General features: G+C 41.1%; 1 pseudogene; it reads left to right on the forward strand.

Annotated features, from left to right (window-relative positions):
- The first annotated feature begins 3038 nt into the window (after positions 1 to 3038).
- On the forward strand, positions 3039 to 11764 carry LOC120598292 (probable histone-lysine N-methyltransferase PRDM7; annotated as a pseudogene).
- The last annotated feature ends 10808 nt before the right edge of the window (positions 11765 to 22572 follow it).

Genomic DNA, 22572 nt, shown 5'->3' on the forward strand with positions numbered 1-22572 from the left:
TCTTCACCAAAGCTCAAATGGTCCTCTAGGCGATCTAAATAATTTCCAGCAATAGTGTGAATACGGTTCCTGGATTATCCTTGGGACAAGTGGGAAAAGTGAGGCGGCTCTTTTGCAGCATTGTTAATATCTCTCCCCACCCACTTCCCCCCTCGCCCACAATATAGGTTCATAGATGCTTCCATTTTTGTCAGTGGCCAAAGCTTTAATGCATCTACAGTGTACGAAGCAGGAATCTCAAAATTTCTTGTAGGTCTGGTTTGCTATTTGGCCCAAACTACAGTTGCCTACATTGACTGAACCAACACTCACTACATTTCCATATTGGATTTCTTTTTCTGGGGTCAACTGTTAGGCATTTCAGTTTCAGTGGAAACAGCCTGGCTCCAAAAAGAATTGGGCCAAAGTCTAGCACGGTACCAATAAAATTGCCTGATGTCAAGTCAGGCAGAAGTGCCAACCAAATACTTTCAGGCAAAACGAGTCTTCAATCAGAAAAGCGGGAAGCCTTAAAATAGTTTCCTCATAGAGTCTGGAGAGCTTCAATCACAAAGAGAGCGGAAGCTCCGAACCAGGAGAGAAACCAACTCTCAAACTCCAGCGTCAGCGAGGGAACAGCCAGCTCAAAAGACTCTGTGGGTGTTTTATCTGCTTGCTGAAGCACCCCGGCAATGTCCGGGGTCTCCTCTGGATTCCTGTGTATACCATCAAATAATATTAATCTCACAAATGAAATGGCTGTGACAAAGCCGTGTCACTTCCTTTCAAGCTCCATGTTTGGGTGGATTGAACCCTCAGGTGGGTTCAACATGCATTTTAAAAAGTGTTATTTCTGTTCAGGGCCCATATATCCAGCCACTGAAGAATGTTCAGATTCTGTGAACCCAAGTGCATAAATACTGTATAACAAAGCACAATTCCTTCAAGTTCAAGTGGACTAAAGGATTCAGTAAAGCTTCTGGTAAAGAACTTAACAATGGATAATTCATTTGCATTTGAAAAACAGCAATGAACCTGTCAACTAGCAGTAATAGCTGTGAGGGTTAGGAGAACTATTGATGCAATGAAGAGAATGAAAGAGAGCAAACAGGCACCAAGTAAATTTATAATGAACAGGTTGAAGAAAACTGAAGAACTGCACCATGAAGACCACAATTCCCCTGCAGAAAGTCCAGAACATCCAAGATGTGAAGCAAAAACGTTCCTGTCATCTGGGCCCGCTGTGCATGCAAAGGAAAACAACCGGGAAGCAAAATGGTACAGAAATTACAACAAGATGTGGATATTGAAGTTGTTTCTGGAAATCTTACTGTCTGTAACCATTTCTACCAAAACATTTGAAAATCTCATTTAGAGACTTACGATGTCTAAATTACTGATTTTTTTTTCATAAGATGAATCAAATTAAAAAGTGATTAAAAACACACCTCTTCTACTATGCTATCAGCAAAACATCAGATATTATGCAAGACTGCATCTCTGCATCAAGCCTTCACTAATGGATGCACATATGTAAATCATGAGAATTCTATAAATACAGAAGACATAAAAGGGTCATGCCTCCAATAATGACACGAGGCAGCATTTAAGTAATAACTAATGATAAAAGGTCATGGTTAGCGATATGTAAAATAAAATTTTCTTTGCAGTAAAAAATAAAACCATTATTTTACCAGCAAAATATGGCTTTATTCAGAAACAGCAAACGATTGCAACTTGAAACAAGCAGGGTATAGCAAAAGTCATAGGCTAGTCCCACAGATGAAGAAGAGGAATGTCATTTTGGAGAGAAAAAGGAGGACGTTGAGAAGGATCGTTTTAAACGCAAGTCCATTCGAGAAATGAATGAGTTCAGCGCGGTTCAGAGTGAGTTCAGGTTTCTCATTGGCTTGGTTGCTGGGCATCAGTTTCTTGTGGGAAACACAGTGTCGGTCTTTCATGTTGGGGCCTATCATTGCCCTTCTTTCCCGTGGAGGAGTCTTCTGTGAGTGTGTAATTAATGTCGGGTGGTACCATGTGAGAGCATCCTCACCTGGCCCCCATTTCCACTCGAATGAGTTTTCTCCTCATTCAGTTTCACAGTAATTATAAAACATCTACAGTTAGTCAGCTTCTTTCCAACACGTGAAAATCAAGCTATATTTCTGTGATCAAAACTAGGTAAAGGCCAGAAACACTCTTTCCATTTTCTCTTGTGAAACCCAGTAGGTGTTAAGTTGAACCCCCTCTCTCTGGACCGCTCGTTTTTGTATTGGATGTCTTATTTTTACGCAATATACTTGTCGGATCGTTTTCAGATTTTCATTTGTGTTTGTTTTTTACGATGTCTTCTTACTTCTGAAGCCTTTTTAGACCCACCTGACTTAAACATCCCTATTACTCATAATGTCACTTCTTTGACATTTTAAATTCTCCCAGGGTTTTTTCTAATACACATTATTTCACTCGTCGTGTTTGCACGTTTGACACATATGGACTTCATTGTGTGTACACACTGTCTCACAGAATTTACTAAATGACTCAGTGTCCCCAGAAAGGAATGTGGTATTCACTCCAGCCGGCTCTAAAGTGGATTTCATAAGGAAGGGCAAATATGGACAAGGACAAAATTCAGGATGCTGACGGAAGTCCGGTGGAACAGCGAATCAGGCCAGGATGACCCCGTCCACCCTGAACGTCTGCCGCGAGCTCGCGGCTCCAGGCCCCGCTTGGGTGTGGGCGCCGGAACCTGCCCGGCGGGTCCTTCACCAAGGCGCGCTCGAGATCAAGAAACGACTCCCGCGAGGCCGTCCGAGGTTGTGGGAGGCTTCGTGACGCACGGTCACGGGACCCAGAGCAGCCAATCCCGCGGACTGGGGCGGGGCCTACCGCAGGTCACATGGAGACCCGCTCGCTGGCCACGCCCCTCAGCCCAGGACTGGGTACTGCCGGTGACCGACAGGCAGGTTCCACACCCCCCCTACCTCGCCCTCTTGCGTCCTCAGACCTGCAATTGGTGAGTAGGACCCTGGAATTGCAGCACCGATTGGCTGTTGGCGATGACGTGGCTATACAAATGGATACATCGCTTCGGACTGCTGAGCGAGGCAAGCACGCTAGAGCTTGGCCATCGCTCCTGTTCGGCGTCCACATACAGCGTGCACAGATCAGCGTAGAGACTGACAGGAAAACGGCAGTGTCAGGGGCTTTGCCATGGGAAACCCTCGTAAACTCTTAGTCTAAGATCTTCAAATTCCAGCCTAAAAGCTCCAGAGCCTCTCACCCTGAGACGCTCCAAATCCCATCAGCCTTGAGGGACACCAAATCCTGTCACCATGAGGGAGCTCAAATCCTCTAACTTGGAGGGACCTCAAATCTCATCGTCCTGACAAACCCCAAATCCCTTAATGTTTAGACTTTAGCATACACAGTGAAAACCACAATTCCGATCAGCCTGAGGCATCCCCCCAAACCTTCATCTTGGGAAATCCTAAATATTGCACTTCTAGGAAGACCGAATTCCCCAGTGTCAGATATCATAAATAACCTCATCCTGGAAATCTTAGTCCCTTCTACTTCAAAGGCCCCCGCTTAATAACTCAGTGTCCAAGAACCTAGAGCCTCTTCATGAGAGCTTCACACTTCCTCAGCCTGGAAGATCCCAAATTCTCAACCTAAACATTCTCAATGACTTCCTCCTATAGACCCCAAATCTTGTCCCAAGAGACTACAAATACCACCAGCATGAAGGACTCGAAGTCATGTCAGACTCAGAGACCCTTGCCCTGTAAAGACTGAGCCTGCTTTAATGCTTTGTGCCCAGAGTTTTCCAGCATCCCCATGTGAATGCCTGCTACCTTCTGTGAGAAATATGCATTTCCAATCTCTGCAAGGGCATCCGGATGGTCAGCCTGACCCCATTCCCAGCAGCAGGAGCCTCTAAGTCTCCTTGAGCCTTCTGTGTCCCCGCACCTCAGGGCTCTCCCCAACTACCCATGGCCACGTCCCTCCACATGCCTTTGCCCCCTTTCCTGAGCGGGGGTGAGCTACAGGGGAGCTCAAGAAACACAACCCAGCTTTTGTTCAGCTGGCCTGTCATTCGCATCTGCAGACTTTCCCCCACATCTGCAGATCCTTGTAGGGTCCCCACATGTTCTTTCTCTGAACACCTTCCCAAATGTAGAAGACAAACCAGGCTCTGGGTAGTTTCTGCAGTGTCAGCCCCTCTCAGAACCTTCTCCTTCCACAAGCATCTTGGCCTCGGGACTGAGAGACACAGGGGACTTTTGCGGTCCCGGCAGCATGAATCCTGGTGATCCCTGTGAAAAACACAAGTAGAATAGGGCATAAGCCCAGGGTGAGAGTTGAGGAAGTTGAGCCAGCCTCTAAGTGGATTCTGATGGTGCGAGGGACCTGCTGACAAGGAACTGGTAGCCAGAGGACTACAGACTCCTAGCCTGCACTGGTGAGTGACCCTCTCTGTGTATGTACACAGAATGGGATACTTGGTCCTGTCTGGGGCTTAGGGGTAGAACTACCCCTGAGCAATAACACCTGTCTCGGGGGAGAGCTAGGAAAATTCTCGATGTTTGCTCAGATATCAGAACAGTATCAGGAGGAAGAGAAAATCTTCATCCTTGTTTCATAGAGACCACCCAGAGGTCTCATTCGACATCCTGCACACAGGTGGAGGAGAAGACCCAGCTCAAGTTCTGACTTTTGTTAGGTAGTTATTGCTGGAATTTGTTATCTTCGGTAGGCCAAAAATGCTCTCAAAGATATTTTCAAGAAGAATGGGCAGACATGGCAGACTGGTAGAAAATCTATTACAGGAATATGAAAAGGAACTATGATGCACTACAGGAAGTACTGGGTGCAGATGAGCATGGGAAACATGAAACACCTGTACAGTTGGCTCTCTCTTAGGCAGTTCCATCTGCCTACCATTTCTTTCTGTGTGGAGAACAATCTGGAGGGTAATTTTGGTCTTCTGTGTCAGCACAGGGCTGGCACTAACAATGCAGAGCTCTCCCAGACCATCAGAGTGAGTTGCCCTGGCTTTGTGGTGCTTTGTTTCTCCTTCAAGCTTTTCCTTTTCAATATTTTGATTTCGTTTCTTTCCATATCTCAGAGCCCCTTGACCAGGCTTCCTGTGTCACCGCAGGCAGGGTATCAAACCCCAGGTAGATGACACTGACAATTCTGACAAAGAATGTACTCCAAGGCAGCAAGGAGAGGGGCCAGGAGGACTTAGAGGTGCCATCCTGAAACTTACATGAGTTTAAGTCTGAGTTGCATCTCAGCAGTTAACAAGGAAACACTGTTTTGCTTGTTTAGCAATCAAGCAAGATGCAAAACAGTATGTTATACACTAAGGAGTTATTCATATAACATTTTCCAATGTGTAAAATAATTATATATGTATGTTACATATACATATATTCACACACATTAATAAGCAGTAAGTGTATAAAAATCTGAGAGTGAAAGAGAACAAATTCAAAATAATTATCATCAGTAGAGATGGAGGAAGATCTGGCAGATGACTTGGCTGTGTCTTGGTTAGGCTTTTCTTTGTTCGTTTTTGAATTTTGAAATAGAAATAAAAAGATCCAAAGCCACTGTGGCAGATGTTGAGATCAGACTGCATGGTGCTGGATGTATAGGTTTCCCAGTAAAATTCTCCATTCTTTTCTATTTGTGTAAAATTCATCATTTTTGAAGGAAGATTAGTTTTTGATAAACATGATCAATTAAATGACAAGTAAAGAAACCTTCGTTAAGCTGTAATCTACCAAAGAGCTGTCTAACACTGATCTCATAGTAGTTCTGTTATTGTATCAATGTTTTAGAAGAAGAAATAATGAAGATATTATGTAAAGATACATAATTTATTTATGCGTATTTTATCACACTTCATGATCTTATTACCCCTGAATAAATCTGATTCTTTATGTTGATTCTGGGAGCAGTTTTCAGACAGCTGTTGTGTCTCCCTGATGTCTCTCACGTGTCACAGACTGGAGACAGCATCACATAAGTAAAACGAGTGCAAGCATAAAAGAGAAGCTTTATGCTGTGAATAGCTCACTTCTTCTTCTGCTCTCAGGAGAATTTAGAAGAAAGTCAATCTGCCTAAACTGGAGAGAGCAACTTGGACTAGGTCTGTGATTTCGCCACCCATGGATTTATGATTCCTCAGGCTTATAAAAATAATGTAAGAGATCTGAAAACTCAGCGTGTGGTTGTGCATAAAGTTTTCAACATGAAAAGAGGGTTTACTGTATATATACACGTCTTATCAGAACTCAGTGAAATTCCACAACTCAGTGTATTTATTAATTTATTCTTGTGTTTTTTGAGAAAACAGATACTATAAACTTATCTTCTAATTTTTAAGTATATGGTACAGTATTGTTAACTATATGCCCATCGTGGTACAATGGATCCCTAGAACTTTGTCATCTTGCATTGAACAACGACTCTCCATTTTCTCTTTCTTCCAGCCCCTGGCAAATGCCATTCTGTTCTGTTTCCATAAATTTCATTCCTTTAGTACTTTCCATAAGTAAAGACCTGCAGTATTTGTCTTTTTGGTGATTAGTTTATTTCACTTAGCATAAAGTCCTCAAGGTTTATCCACGCTGTAGCATGAGACAGGATTTCCTTCTCTATTAAGGCTGAATACTATTCCATTGCATGTACACCACATGTACACCACATTTTCTTTCTTCATTTTTCCATCAATGGTCATTTAGGTTGCTTTTACATCTTGGCTGCTGTGAATAATGCTGCAGTGACTATGGGTTGAAAACATTTATTCAAGATTCTGATTTCAATTAGTATTGGATATATCACCCAAATTTATCTAGCTGGATCATGTGCTATTTCTATTTATGATATTTCGAGGAAAGTTTCTACTGTGTTTCTGTAGTGGTTGAACAATTTTACATTCCTACCAAGAGTGTGTAATTGTTCCAGTTTCTCCACATTCAAGTCAATGCTTGTTATTGTCTGTCTGTCTGTCTGTCTGTCTGTCTGTCTGTCTGTCTGTTTGGTTGGTTTTGTGACCATCCTAGTAGGTAACAGATGATATCTCATTGTGGCTCTACCTTGCATTTCTCTGATAATTGATTAGTGGTACTGATCATCTTTTCATATGCTCCTTGGCCATTTGTATATCTTCATTGGAGAAATATCTATTCCAATCCTTTCCCTTCTGTATTAGTTCAGGCTGCCATAACAAAATGCCACAGACTGAGTGTCTTAACCCCCTGATTTGTATTCTCACCGTTCTAGAGCTTGCAAGTCTAAGATCAGGGTATCATCTGGTTAAATTCTTGTCCTGGCTTATGGGCAGTCTCCATTTTGCTGTGAGCTCACACAGCCTTTTTGTCTGTGCATGTTTCTGGAGAGAAATAAAGAGAGACATCTCTCCCTTAATAAAGGCCCTAATGCCATCATTAGAGCCCCATTTTTATAAACCCATCTATCCCTAATTACTTGCCAAAGGACTCATCTCTACATATGTTCACGTTGGAGGTAGGAGAGTCATTGTATTAATTGGAAGAACATAATTTGGTCAATAGCACCAAATCAGGTAATTTGTCTTTTTATCACTGAGTTGTCACAGTTTTTTATATTTTCTGGTTATCAACTTCTTACCAAATATATGCTTTACAAATATTTTCTTTAATTCCATAGGTTGCCATTCACTCTGTCGATTTTTCTTTCGCTACACAGAAGTTCATAAGTTTCATGTAATTCCATTTGTCTATTTTTGCTTTTGATTTTTGTGCTTTTGGTGTCATACCGAAGAAAGCATTTTTGTTTGAAGCTTTCTCCCTTGTTTTCCTCTAATAGTTTTATAGTTTCAGGGCTTACAGGTTTTTAGTCCATTTTGAATTGACTTTTGTATATGCTGTAAGATAAGTGTTCATCTTCATTCTTTTGCATGTGGATATTCTGTTTCCCCAGCACCTCTTGTTGAAGATATTATCCTTTCCCAATTTATAGTCTTTCCACCTTTTGTGAAGATCATTTGACCATATGCTCTAGAAGAATTTTCTATTCTATGTCTTAAGAAAAGGAAGCATCTCCCATCGTCGAAGGTCTGCAGGGTTGATGATTGAGGCACAACAGATGATTAAAGACTTAAGGACTTCACATTAGTCATGTACTAGGAACCCATGTCTCTGGAACTGATTACAAGTGCTCTTACCTGTAGGAGGGAGTAAGAGCTTCTTTCACAGAGCTCCAGTTCGGCAACTCTCACGTGATTGGAATCATTTGTTTAGCCAGTCTACCCTGCAGTGAGAGCTCTTTGAGAGGGTGATTCACACCTGATCTTTCTCATAAGTCCCAGGCCCACTTCAGGGAACCTGAGGGCCCCCTGAATGTTTTTAGAATGAGTGATTTCACATGTACAAATTAAACTAGAAGTAAAAGAATTGATAAATGCTGAAGATAATATGTGTGAATAAGGTATGGATGGCTGAGGGGATAAATGTATAGCAAGACTGTAACATTACATTTGTTCTCAGTTCAACAGCTCACAGAACACTTGGGTGAACGTTATTATATGTCATGTTCACTGTGAATATGATATAGACAATATGTTATGGACTGGGAAACTAAAGAGATCTAGCTGTGGTATGACCTTATTATGAGAACTAGCTCATTGAATTATGAATATTCTTTCCAAGATATAGCAATATGCAAATTTAGCATAATTTTCTTTATTGTCTAGATGTATTTCTGGCACCTATTTATTTGTTCTATTTCCATCTCCCTCACTCTTACTTTTACGGAGAATTCAAAAGGAAAGAATGTTAGGGCACAGGTTATAGTCTTGGATTCACTATTCACGTAGACCCTTTCTTTTCATTATAATCTTCATACTCACCAGGTACTTCCAAGTGATGTTGAAGTACTAATTAAAATTATGCATGTGAAAACACATCATAAGCTTTAATGTATTAAAGAAGTGCATGCTATCTTTTAATATGTGCCACTCATTTTAAAGGCAGTGTTCACGGCACAATTAAGTAATAAACCCAGTTTGTAAAGAACAGTACATTTGCTGAAGGCTGTGGCTTTGAACAGGCTCAGAAACCACTGTCCTCTCCTGGAGAAGCAGGTGCCCCTGAACAGCACTCTAGATGAACAGTGGTTAAGAGAAAATAATTTGGGGACTTTCATTGCTCCAAGTTTTCTGGAAAGGCTGATAGTATGGCCTGGGTATATGGGGGTGGACTGTGGCTAGGCCTGGGTTTAAACTGGACTAGGCTGAGATCTGAAGTTAGCACTGGGGCTTTGGGGAAATCTTATAAATTCTCTGAGTTTCTAAATGCTAATCTGTAAAGTGAAGATAAGGCTATCAAGTTCATCTATTGTTTGAAAGCATTAAATTAAATTGAAAAGAATTGGCATGTACAAATTGTCCAAGAAATCTGTGTGTGATAATAACAGGGACCATATTTTCTTGGTGTTGTATGCCCATGCCTTGGCCCAATGCCTAACACATAATGTGCCCTCAACAAATATCTTCTGAATGAGTGAATACATATATGAACAATTTTATAAATAGAAAGTTTGGAAAATTAATGCTGATAATGGGAAGAGGTAAAAATTAATATTGAATCAGCCATTGGTGTTCAGTGTGGAGTCTTAGTCTTTCTTGACCAATAGTTAAAGGGGGAAAATAAAGGTATACAAAGAGGAAGGTGACAGTTTGATGGGAGGAGATTTCATATTTTCTGACAGAACAAGGACTAGTACTCCAGACCCCACCGACCTCACTCACTTACCCTTCAGCATAGAACTCAGGAGAAAGGGGACTGAAGTGAAGATGTATAACCTCTGAGAAAGGATGGGCCATGGGTACCAAGAATTCAGTGAGCCCCAGGATGATGGCTATCTGTGTAAGCGAACCTCACAGGAAGGTTGTTAGGTCTTGATACTATACTTTCTTTGGCTCATTTGTCCCCAATCATTTCCTTCCTCCTGTGACCTGGGGTAGGGGATTGAGGTTCAACAACATGAATGCCTGGGCTCTACATGAAGCTCTCACATGAAGGGATATGCATGACACCTTTCTTAATCCCTGTTATGCTTGACTCCAGATTGTGAGAAGTGTCAGAACTTTGTCAGCAACAACCATGCTGCCAATGGGCCTCTCTCATTCATTTTTGAAGGACTTGAGGTAAACATGGGCCATTCCAATCACTCAGCCCTCACTCTGCACCCTGGCCTGAGAATCGGACCATCAGGCATCCCCAAGTCTGGGCTCAGTGTGGAATGAGGCATCTAATCTCACACTGGGCCTGCTCTTTGGACCCTAGGATGGCCAAGTCCCACAGGATGAAGATGTAGCCAACAGCAGATACTTCTGGCTTGTGAGAATGAGCAACTCATTCCCTTTTCTTTGGGCTTCCGACTTCCCCTCTGTGGACTGGCGGCGGGCCCTTACCTCCTGCAGGCTAGGACGTGGATGGGAATAATGTGATATCTCTGTACACAGAGCAGGCTTTGCATGGACACAGTACTTCTGCTTAAAGATCAGAGGTTGAGAGGTTGTGAGACACACAGGAGTGGCTCCTGCCTCTGGGCTCCTGACTGAGTGGCAAAGTGACTCAGATGTGTAGATGAAGAGTAAGAAGCACATCATGTGGGCACAGTTGACATGGAATCCTTGTAGGCTGAAGTGCTTGATAACAATAGAGTTAAATACTTCGTCTGACTGCCACCTCCCCACCAAAAATGGCTTTCACTTCTTTTCCTCATCCTCAGATCACAAAAGTGAGAAACTGCTATGAGTATGTGATGGGAAGGATGAGTCTGGGCCAACTGCATGTGATAAGGCCCATAAGTGTCTGGGCCCCAGAGGCCATTCCTTCTCATTGTCCCTCTCTCAGCAGTTCCCCCAGTCCTATGTTCATCTTTTTTCTCCACATTCAGTACGCTTTCCTATCAAGGGATATTTTGGGCATAAAAGATATAAAATATGGTATATGTCCTCAGAACATAAATCTCTATGCTAGACAAAACTGGGCAATGGAAAAGTCCTTGAAGAGGCCTGCCTCATAGGGACTATGGATTCATACTTTAACAAACATTTATTCAACACTTACTATATTCCAGTTAGACAATGGAATTCATTATATCATCCACAGCCCCAAACCCATGTCCTTATGTTGGACTTATTGCAGTCAGATGTGACACAAATGATTTTAGAAACACTTAACTATAATTTTCCTATTTTGTGAGAAGGGCACAAGGACAGGATAGCCTAAAACAAAGAATCTTTAACATATGAGGATAGCAAAGCACTCTGGCCTTGTTCTAACTCGAACTGGTTCTGAAGTGTGTAGTTGAAGGACGTTCAAGATGTTTGTGTGCCTCTTTGCCTCATGGCCCTGCCCCATTCTAATTTATCAGGGATTGGAGAATGAGAATGCATTGTGATCGTTCTGTGTTATTGTGAAGTTTTCTAGGCAGGATGAGCACTGTGCACAGTACTTAGAGATGGGAGTTCACAGGACATTGCAAAAGAGGTGTAGGTATGGATAGAAGGTTTCCCGGGAGCATTGTGGGGAGTGGACGACATCAGAAAATGAAGGCTGTAGACATCAGGTGAGGAGCTGAACATGGATCTGATGGGAAGGAACATATCACCTGTGGTTTTCTTTCCCTCTACCTGCATCAACCCAGGTATGTAAACTGTGCCTGGGATGAAAAGCAGAACCTGTTGGCCTTTCAGGATCATAGGCAGGTTTTCTACTGAAACTCCAGGACATTAAGCCAAGGGTGTAAACTGCTGGTGCAGTACAAGGACAAGTATGGCCAGTAGCTGGGTATCAAGCTGGGCAGCAAGTGGAAGAGACAGCTAATGTCAGGGATAGGTGAGCTCCACTCTTCTTCTTCAATGGAGAATTCTCCCTGGAAGTTTTCATGGTCCAACTCTTCGGCTGAATAAAATCCAATTTAAAATTAATAAAATTTTATGTGAGATGCTTCAGAAATTAAGGATTTATTTCCTTTGCCTTCAACTCTTAGGAGCAAATTTTATTATTTTTATTTTTGTCCTGATTTTTTAATACTTTGTCCAGAAAGCATATGACAGCACATAATGTGAAAAGGCTTAGATGCAAAAAAGAATAGAAAGAACAAAAATAAATTTCGAAGCACTTATTAGCTCTATCACCAGACAGATTTTTTTTTCTGGAAATTTCTGCTGTTTCCTTTTATTTTCCATTATGTTTCTAAATGAAATATGTGTGTTAATACACATTCATTGATTATTTCAGTTAGTTGTCACGTGAGTTCCTGCTCTGTGTCACACAGGGTTCCTAGAGCTGGGAATGCAGATTGAACATGATCAGAATCATCACTCTTGAGCACTTCAATGTGAAGGATGGAAGGAAAGGTGCACTCACATGCATATCATGAGGTAGACAGTGCCCCAGAGTTAAGTGTGAGAGCAGGGAGTGTGGCATACCCTCTGGGAGGGCTCTCTTAAGAGAGAACATTTACAGACACTTGTGGGCAAAGCATCCTGGTAGACTTGGAAAGAGGTGTTCTGTTTGAGGACTGGTTGAGGACCACTCACATCTCAGCATGAAGGATAAGGAAGGAGATTGGAGGGATGCCTAGCAGCCTGGAATGCAGAGCTCCTGATCCAGCTAAGACACCAGGGATTGTCTCCTGAGTGAGGTGGGACGAAGGAGCCATTTTCAGCTAGAGCGTCATGGTCTCTGTCCTAAGATTGTGCTTTGCATATTTTTGTAAAATAGGCTGCAGTGGGGAATCCCCTCAGAAATAACTATCACCAGGTGCCAGAGGATGGCAGATTGGCTAAAGATGAATGGGAACCAGAGTTGTAGGGAGTAGGGTTGGGATATATTGTGTAATGTGACTTCCTGTATTTGAAGTGGGCGAATGCCAAGTAAATAAATCAAGAGTGAATACTTGGTGTGTGCTTGAGGAAGGACTTATTTTCACTTTATGATCTGTGGAACAGTGAGAGAGAAACAATTCATGACATAGGCAGAGTAGCAGGACTTACAGTCCAGCGGTCCCCTAAATTTTTGGCACCAATTTGGTACTCCTATGAGAATGTAATGCCTGATGATCTGAGGTGAAGCTGAGGCAGTGATTCTACTGCTGGGGATCAGCTGCAAATATAGAAGTTTCGCTGGCTTGCCCTTTGCCCACTTCCTATTGTTTGTCCCTTTTCTTAACTGGCCATGGACAAGTATCAGTCTATGAACTGATGGTTGGGGACCCTGCTATAATCTGTCAACCTAGATAATAAGGCAAACTGAGGCAAGCTTAAGTCACCAGAAATGGAGTTTCTTCATGAGAGCAGAGGAATTTGCTACTGAGTAAAATTGAAAATCTCATTGGCTTTACTCATGAATCAGCAGCAATCCACCTACTAATGAATTACAAGGGTGCTCTGAAGCATTGTACAAAATAGATGTTTTTTATATGAAGAAAGGTGGAGTAAGGGAGCTCTTAACAACCTCAACTGGTACATTCCATACCAGTTGGTAAAAATTAAGTTTCTGGAAGGTTGAAACTGTAATTAGATCAAGTCCAAAATCTAGGTTTGGTTTCAGAGCTATTAGCATGTGTGGTACCATTTTGGGGACTGTAGAGTTTTTTTTTTTTCTCTTCTTAACATGACTTAAAAGATACTTGTATGTGTAGAAGGGTACTGAAGTTTCATCACCACGAGGAGAAAAACTGCCTAGGGTGTTACTTCTAACTTGTAATCTGGCCCATGGGTAGAAAAGGCCTTCAGTTGGGCTTTCTGGGTTTCTGGGGAAGATGTCATATTTAAAAAATGGAATGGTTAAACATTAGGAATCTGGTGTGGAAAAGAGTGTCCATATTTGCATCCTAAAATTCAGTGGCCCAGAGGGGTCTGCAATAGAAACAGATAGAAACAGAAAAAGAACTGACTGGTTGTTGAGATCCAGCTCAGTGCTACAGAATGTCTAGATCTTAATTGCCATCCCAGGCCTCGGGCTCCATGGCTTGGTAGTGGTGGTGGAGTTCTCCTCCACCAGCAAGGGCATTGCTAGTCATACCAAAATATTAGTATTTTATTAAAAGTTTAAATCTGGTTATCATTTCCTTCCCTGTAACTTGTTCCTACTGGGGGATCATCCCCCTATCATAACTTCCTTCTCCCCCACAGCCCTTTTTATTCTGATATCATAACCTATGCTAAGTTTATTCCACCAGAGACCTCTGGAAACAGACCAAGGATACAAATAGACTTTGAGAGAATGGCTAGATGACTAGGAAACAGAAGAAGATTCTCAACCTCACAAGTAACCCCAAATCAGTCATTTCAACAACAGTAAGAGAACTTGGAAAGATTTTACACAAACGGAGGTCATCAGAATTCTTTGAAAATGTGTGTATCTCTGGTTTGAAATTTTAATGTAGGATATACTTCTCACATCTCAAGATTCAACTTTTAAAATAAGTTTTCTAAAGAGAACAAAGATTTTTTTTTAGTTCAAAAAATCAAAGTTTCAATATTTATGTATTAAATATGTGGCATGTCTATACAATGAAATATTATTTAGCCATAAAAAGAAATGAAGTACTGATACATTCTACAACATAACCCTTGGATAAACCTTGAAAACATTATTCTAAGTGAAGGAAGTCAGGCACAAATGGCCACATATTGTATGATTCCACTTACATAAAAATATTCAAAATAGGGAAATCCATAGAGATGGAAAATTGATTAATCATTAGCTAGGGCTGGTGGTGATGGGGTGCTGGAGCAGAGACAGTTAAAGGCTATGGGTTTTTTTTAGAGTGATTAAATGTTCTAAAATTAGATTATTGTGCTGGTTGCATATCTCTGACTATATTAAAAACTATTGAATTATAAACTTTAAGTGGGAGAATTGTATGTGAGTTATATCTCAATAAAGCTGTTACCAAAAGAAAAAAAAAAGGAATGAAAAGATAGACTGTAGAAGAATATTTTGTGAGAGAAACAGCTTGCACTGTCAACACAATAAGAGTGATTACCCACACAGCTGGAATGACAAAATGAAGATGAAGAGGTGAAAGAAAGGCCCAAATCTATGCTTGAAAGGATCAGAGGAAGATTTCTAGGGCCTTTTTGAAACCACCCAACAGGCAAATGGAGAACTCTAAGAAATGTGAGAGAATGATGGAGGCACAGTCCAGCACAGGCCAGAAAGTGAATCCAGGAAGCACAGGCAAGTGATTTGTGGGAGTAGGAAAATCAAGAACTGTAAGAGGCTAATACAGAGGGTGTTGGCCAGGCTTTGATGTTGCGTAACATCTCATCACAAATCACAACTTAGGGAAGAAGCTCTTTGTTTCCATGAAGTGGGAGTGAGGCTTCAGTGTGAAGTCATATCTCAGACTCAAGAAGACACACACAAGGACAATGCCCCTTGTTGGCAGGAAGTGTGAGTGAGTCATTAGCAATAAGTTGCATCTCAACAGCCCCAGGACAAATGTAGCTACCACAGCCTTGATACTCCAGCTCTGTGGGGCTTTAGAGAGGACCTCTCGATTCCTTAACCTCCACGAAAGTGAATGAGTGAAACATAACTGGTTAACAAATCTACTTTCTTGACAAGAGACAAGCTAGACAAATCATTCTTACTTGCTAGGGGGATACCGGCACCAGTGTCCTCCTGTTCTAATAAATTTTGTCTCCATTCAACCCTGAAGCCCATATACCTTATTAACCCTTTGTCAGTGAAAGCAGAAGGTCCAGAAAGGCCACAGAGAACCTCTACTTTCAGCCACAGAAACTCATCCCTGGAAAAGCATGAGCCTGGAGTCAGGAGCAACTGTGAGAGCATCATCCCTTATCCAGCAATATCCTCCTCACTGCAGCAGCCCCCTGGTTGCTATCACATGCATAGTTGCAGCCCCTTCTCCCCACCTACTCAACTTAGGCACTAGGGGTGTAAGACCATCAGCTGCTCCAGGTCCCTGCTACTCCTGGCAGTACACGGGGAAGCCTGGCGCCTGTGTTGGTGGTCCAGAGTTTTCTCTTGAACCCTCTCACCAGCCAAGGCTTGTATCTGAGGTTCAGATGATAGGACAGATGGGGCCCTAGTTTAGGGTACACCTGGGTGAGGCATCAAGGATGAATATGTCCCTTGGCCATGTGTCTACTTTGTTTGCTCACCAGAGGCTCCCAGTGAGCTAGCGCAGCAGTGGGGGAGTGGGGGGGCAGTGGCGAAATCCCACTGGCTATAGGCTGAGAGAAGACTTGGAGGGGCCAGGACAGAAAGGGCTGGGGAGGCTCCCATGCCTGCAGAAGTTGCTGACCTGAAATGAGCCCAGGGGAGAACATATCTGGGAGGGCAAGTGTGCAGAGTGGCGCTCCTCACAGCCTGCCCAGCTGTTCAGGACTCTGGTAATTGAGACTCTATGGGAACTATCAGAACACCCCTCTTAAACCCTTTTATAAAGGGTTTTGTCACCAACTACTGGGAGTCAGCAATCAGAAATTGTGCTCAGGCTCATATCCCCTTTAATCTCCCACACAGTTCCTCCTATTATTACCCAAATGTTGCAAGATAAGATCATAGCTATCTAGGACAGACCTAATGAGGATGTTTGTCTGTGTGACACCTCACCAGGATCACAGAACCTGACTGATATGTAACAGCATACTTTCACCTAATGAGGATTATGTCACCTAAGTGGGATCAGCCCCACCCGCCAGACGCTCAGGCCCCAGTGATGTATGGTTCTGGGAAGTGCAACCCCATGGCCAGTTCTCCTGCAACTATACCTTCTCTTCCTCCCCACCCGCTCCATCTCCTCTCCTCTTCCTTAAAAGTGAGAGACACAACAAAGGTAGTAGTAGTAGTGTAGTTATACCTGCTCCTCATACCCATAGTTACTCATTGGGAGATGTAGATCTGGCTCTGGGGTCCCTGAGCCATGCTTCCTGTGCCCATCCTTCCAAGGAGGTGCCAGACACCTGCAGTTACACACAGCTCCCAAAAATCATTTCCAACCCTGGTAGGGCACACCATACCCGCAATCACATGCACATGGACCCAATAGTCCTGCCCCAGCTACCTGCCAGCACAGTCACTACACAAACATCCAGGCACATGTCTTCACTTAGTCCTATCCACCCATCTGTCCCTGTCCATCCATCCAGCAGCTTCAGATATGTAACCTTCAAAGCTCTAGGCAGCAAGTTTGCCAGAGTCCAGCCTGCTGGGACAAGGAAGCCCATGGACAGGTAGATGTGTTCACTTCTGCTCACCCTCCTAGTTGGGCCTACTTGTGTTGGTTGAGAATTGGGGCTAGGCTGCAGAGGTCTCCCCAGGGAAGTGAGGAGCCCTAGTACCACATTGGGCTCCCAAGTTAGAGTCACTAGTTCCAAGAAGAGAAGCCGCCACAACATCTGGCTGTGAAAAACAGTCGTTATTCTGTCCACTCTATTCTGTCTCTTCAGCTGAGATGAAGGACTGCTGGAAACCCAGATGCCTTCTTAAAGGGTCCATGCACAGACTGCTTATAGGCACACACTCTAAGCTCTGGCTGACAGAGTGAAGCTTGGGAGATGCTGAGACACACAGAGAGAGACTGAATTCTGTGACTTCAGGGTGAGGGATGCAGGGGCAGCCACCAGTGTCTCTTCGTTGAGCACTTCCCACATTCAGCGGGTGAGACAGTGCCATCTTTCCTGTGTTGAGCCCTCCCTCCCACAAGGCCAAATCCAAATTTGCATCAACCTGGTAAAATCCACTTGTTCCACCCTGGTGACTTCCTGAGATCCAGCCTCACCCAATTTGAATACCACTTGTGGCTCTCAGTGGCTGAATTTTACAAGGAGCTGGCAGGCAGTGTCAGATTAGGGGGTGCCCTGGGCCTTTTGCTGAGCTGCCCCAGGCAGAGTCTGGTGGCAGTTTGTCTTGGTTCCCAGGGTAGCCTCCCCCTGTGTCTTCACATCCAACGTAGGCAGTGCCTTATTCTGGATAATTCTGTAGCTCCTACCAGGTAAGCCCTGTGTTGGTCATAGCAACAGATGACCTTGCCCTTCATGGAAGCCCCTTCCAAAAGGCCCCATAACCAACAAACCGAAAGGTTGGATTCAGACAACAACAGAGCACCACTTGATTAGCCCCAAAGTGGCATACCCAAAGTGTTGTCTGAATAGGCCCACAAGCCCACTGTGGCAAATTTTACTTGGCAGGGTAAGCCCCAGCACAGCAGCTTGTCTGCTGTGGGCAAGGCCAGTCCTCACAGCCAGTTTGTCTGAGGATCAATTTTACTCACTGATGTGCCAACAGCAGCCAGTGCTCAACTACAATAAGATTGTATGCACAACCCACACTAAGGAACCTTCAGGAGCACTTTACTCATGTGAGCAGGGAGAATGAGCCAGTGGACCCCAGTGGACATCTACTACTTAAAGTCATCTGCCAATGCAGGGAGACATAACGGCCCTACCTAATACATAGAATCAAACACAGGGAGTAAGCCAAAATGGGGAGACAGAGACACATTCTTCCAAATGAAAGAATAGAACAAAGCTACAGAAAAAGAACTAAATGGAATGGAGATAAGTAATCTATCAGATACAGAGTTCAATACACTAGTTATAATGAACTTAAGGAAAGAGTAAATGATCTCAGAGAGGATTTCAATAGAGTGATAGTAAACCTAAGAAAGGACAGAGAAACCATAAAAAAAGAATCAGTCAGAAATGAAGAATACAATAACTGAAATGAAAAATACACCAGAAGACGTAAATGGCAGAGTAGATAAAACAGGGGATCGAATCAAAGATTTGGAAGATAAGGAAACATCCAATTGAAAGAGCAAAGAGGAAGAAAAAAACTCTTAAAATGAGGATAGTTTAAGGGGCCTCTGGGACAACATCAAGCATACCAACATTCGTGTCAAAGGGTAGTAGGAGAAGAGAGAGTGCAAAGAATTGAAAACCTATTTGCAGAAATAATGACTGAAAACTTACCCAACCTAGTGAAAGGAATAGACATCCAAATCCCTCCTTGGTTTACTCTTGACCTTAAAAGGAATTTTCATTGTACATACTTTTGTCTTTATTTTAAGGATGGAGTTGATAGAGAGTTTTTCTCCTGGTTACTCTGATTTATGGCCTGAGGACAGCCACAAAAATGTTCACCAAACAGTGTAAAATTTCTTATCTCTTTTGCTGGAATCTTTTCTTGGTTTTACAGAACGCTGGCCTAATGGCCAAATGTTGGCATCATAAAATAAGTTAGGGATGATTTCCTCTTTTTCAATTTTTTGGGAATAAGTTGAGAAAAAAAATAGATCTTAGAACTTATTTGATTGCTTTACAACATTCACCTTTAAAGCCATATGATCTAGGCCTTTGTTGGAAATTTTCTGATTTATAAATTCAATTTTGATAGTATTTATTTACTTAGTCAGATTGTTTTTGCTGATTCTTTCTATGAAGTTTATATGTTTCTAAGAAATTTATTCATTTATTTGAGGTGTCTAATTTGTTCACTTAAAATTGTCAATAGTATTTTTCTTATAAACCTTTGTGTTTCTGTAGGGGCAATTGTCACTTCTCTTTCACATCTAATTTTATTTATTTGGGTCTTCTCTTTTTCCTGATGATTCTGACTAAATTCTTATGAAATTTATTTATCTTTTCAAAAATCAACTCTTGTTTTCACTTATCTTTTCTATTGATTTTTAGATGCTAATTTGATCATTTGCATCCTGATCTTCATAGTCCCTTCATTCTAATCACTTTGGGCTTTTCTTTTCCTTCAGTTAATTTAAGTGTAAGGTTAAATCATTTGTTTGATTTTCTTTGAGGTAGGCCTATATTGTTATAAATTTTCCTCTTTAAACTGCTTGGTACCATAAATTTTGAGCTGTTGTGTTTTCATTTTATCATTTGTCTCAAGATATTATGATTTCTTCCTGGATCTCATTGTTTACTTGGTCATTATTTAGTAGCATATATTTTGTTTTTTGTGTGTTTGTGTGTTTTCTCTTTGTAATTGATTTCTAGTTTCATGCTAATATAACTGCAGAAGAATTGACATAATTTCAATCTCATATTTCTCAAAATTTGTTTTGTCATGTAACATGTCAATATTGGAGATGTGTGCCCTTACAAAGAATGTATAGTCTGCTTTTTTTCAGTAAAATGTTCTGAAAAGACCAATTAACTCTGTTTGGTCTAAAGCATCATTTAAGGCCACTTTTACCTTGTGGATTTTGTGTCATGGTGATACATCTATTGATGTCAACGGGGTTCTAAAGTCTTCTATTATTGTTTTACTGTTGATCTCTTGCTTTATGTCTAGCAATATTTGCTTTATGTATTTAGGTGCTTCTGTTTGGGTATGTACATACTTTCGAGAGTTAAAGTCTCTGGTTGAATGGACCCCTTTATCAATATAAAGTATCTTTTTCTTTTTTTGTCTCTTGATATAGCATTTGTGTAAAAGTTTATTTTCTCTGACATAGGTATTGCTATCCAAGTTCATCTTTTTTTTCATTTTCATTTGCATAATCTATTTTTTTCCATTGTTTTACTCTTTCTCTCTATGTTTCTTTTGATCTGAAGTGGGTCATTTGTAGGCAGCATATATATGGGTTTTATTTTTTTAATCCTTTCAGCCATTAGTTTTGATTAGAACATTTAGGTTTTTTTGAAGTTTCAATTAATTATTGATAATTCTATGCCTTTTCTCTGATTATTGTTTGTAGTTCTCTGTTTTTTTTCTTATTCTTTTGCTCTTTTCTCTTGTATGTCAATGACACTCTATAGTGCTATGTTTGGATTCATTTCTCTTTATTTCTTGCATTTATCTCACAGGTCATGTAAGCACATGTCAACATACATTTATAACAGTCCGTTATAAGTTGATGGTCATTTAAATTTGAACACATTTTAAAATTGTCCAGTGTTTACTCATTCTTTCCATGTTTAAGTTTTTTTAAAAATCTATGTTGTGTGTATGTTTTGAATATCTTTTATTTTACATAGTAATTACACATGATCTTTTTGTTTTTGTCTTTTAACTTTTGTACAGGTTTATAGTTTGTTCATCCTGTCTTTTCATTATTTGTCTTTGTTAGGAAGAATTTTTTCTTTTCTATATTTTTTATTATTTTTGATATCATTTTATATTTTAAAAAGTTTAACATTTCTTGTAAAACTCATTTTTTTTCTGTTTTCATTTAGTGATGATAAAGTTATAGATTTTTCTCTTTACTTCTTCTTCAATTCTAAATGATAGCTTTAATGGGAAGTACAATCCTGATTGTAAGTTCTTTGCTTTTCATCACTTTGAATATTTCCTGGCAATCCCTTCTGACTTGCAAAGTTTCTGATGAGATATCAGCTAACAGTCTTATGGGAATTCCTGTCTAGGTAACTAACTGCCCTTATCTTACTACTTTTGAAATTCTCTCCTTATCTTTAAATTTTGTCATTTTATTATGCTGTGTCTTGGTGTAGGCCTGTTTGGGTTTATCTTCTTTGGGACTTTGAGCATATTGGGCTTGCATGTCTATTCCCTTCACCAGGTTAAGGAAGTTTTTAGTCATTATTTCTTTATATAGGTTTTTAATTCCTTGCTATCCTACTTCTGGTATCCCTGTGATGCGAATGTTGATACACTTGATGTTGTCCCAGAGGCCCTTTTACCTAGCTTCATGTTTTTTTGCTTCCTTTTGTTGTTGTTGTTGTTCTTATAGGATGTTTTACACTATTTTGTTTTTCAGATTGATAATTCAATCATTTGCTTCATTCGAATGTTATTTCCCACTAGTAAATTCATTTCACTTATTGTATTTTTCATGTCTGAGAGGTTCTTTTCATGCTTGATATCTCTTTGCTGGAGTTCTCACTGAGTTTATTTATTCTTTCTCTAAGCTTATGGAGCATCCTATAACCAGTGTTTTAAACTGCCAGATTGCTTGTCTCCATTTTGGTAAGTTGTTTTTCTGAAGTTTTTTCTTTCAGTCTGGGCAAACTTCTCTGTCTCCGCATTTTGGCTTCCTTCCTGTGTGTATTTCTGTGTATTAGTTAGGGTTGCTTGACTCCCAGTCTTGATAGAGTGGTTTTATGTAGTAGGTATGCTGTTTTCCTCAGCGCCTATACCAATTTGCAGTCCCACCAGCAGTGTATAAGGGTTCCTTTTTCTTCACATCCTCTCTGACATTTGTTATAACTTGTCCTGTTGATTATAGCTATTCTAACAGCTGTGGTTTTGATTTCCATTTCCCTAATAGTTAGCGATGCTGAGCATTTTTTCATATGATTGTGGGCCATTTGTATGTCATCTAGAGAGAAGTGTCTGTTCAGATCCTCTGCTAAGCTTTTGATTGTTTCATTTTGTTGTTATTGTTGTTATTGAGTTGTTTGAGGCCTTTGTGTATTTTTGGATATTAGACCCTTATAAGAGGCGTTGCTTGCAAATATGTTTTTTCATTTGGATGGTTGTCTCTTTACCTTGTTGAAGGTTTCTTTTGCTGAGCAGAAGCTTTTTAGTTTGACGTAATCTCATTAATATATTTTAGCTTTTACTT

This window comes from Pteropus medius, unplaced genomic scaffold (genome assembly GCF_902729225.1).
Source record: "Pteropus medius unplaced genomic scaffold, Ma_sr-lr_union100, whole genome shotgun sequence".
NCBI classification, from domain to species: Eukaryota; Metazoa; Chordata; class Mammalia; order Chiroptera; family Pteropodidae; genus Pteropus; species Pteropus medius.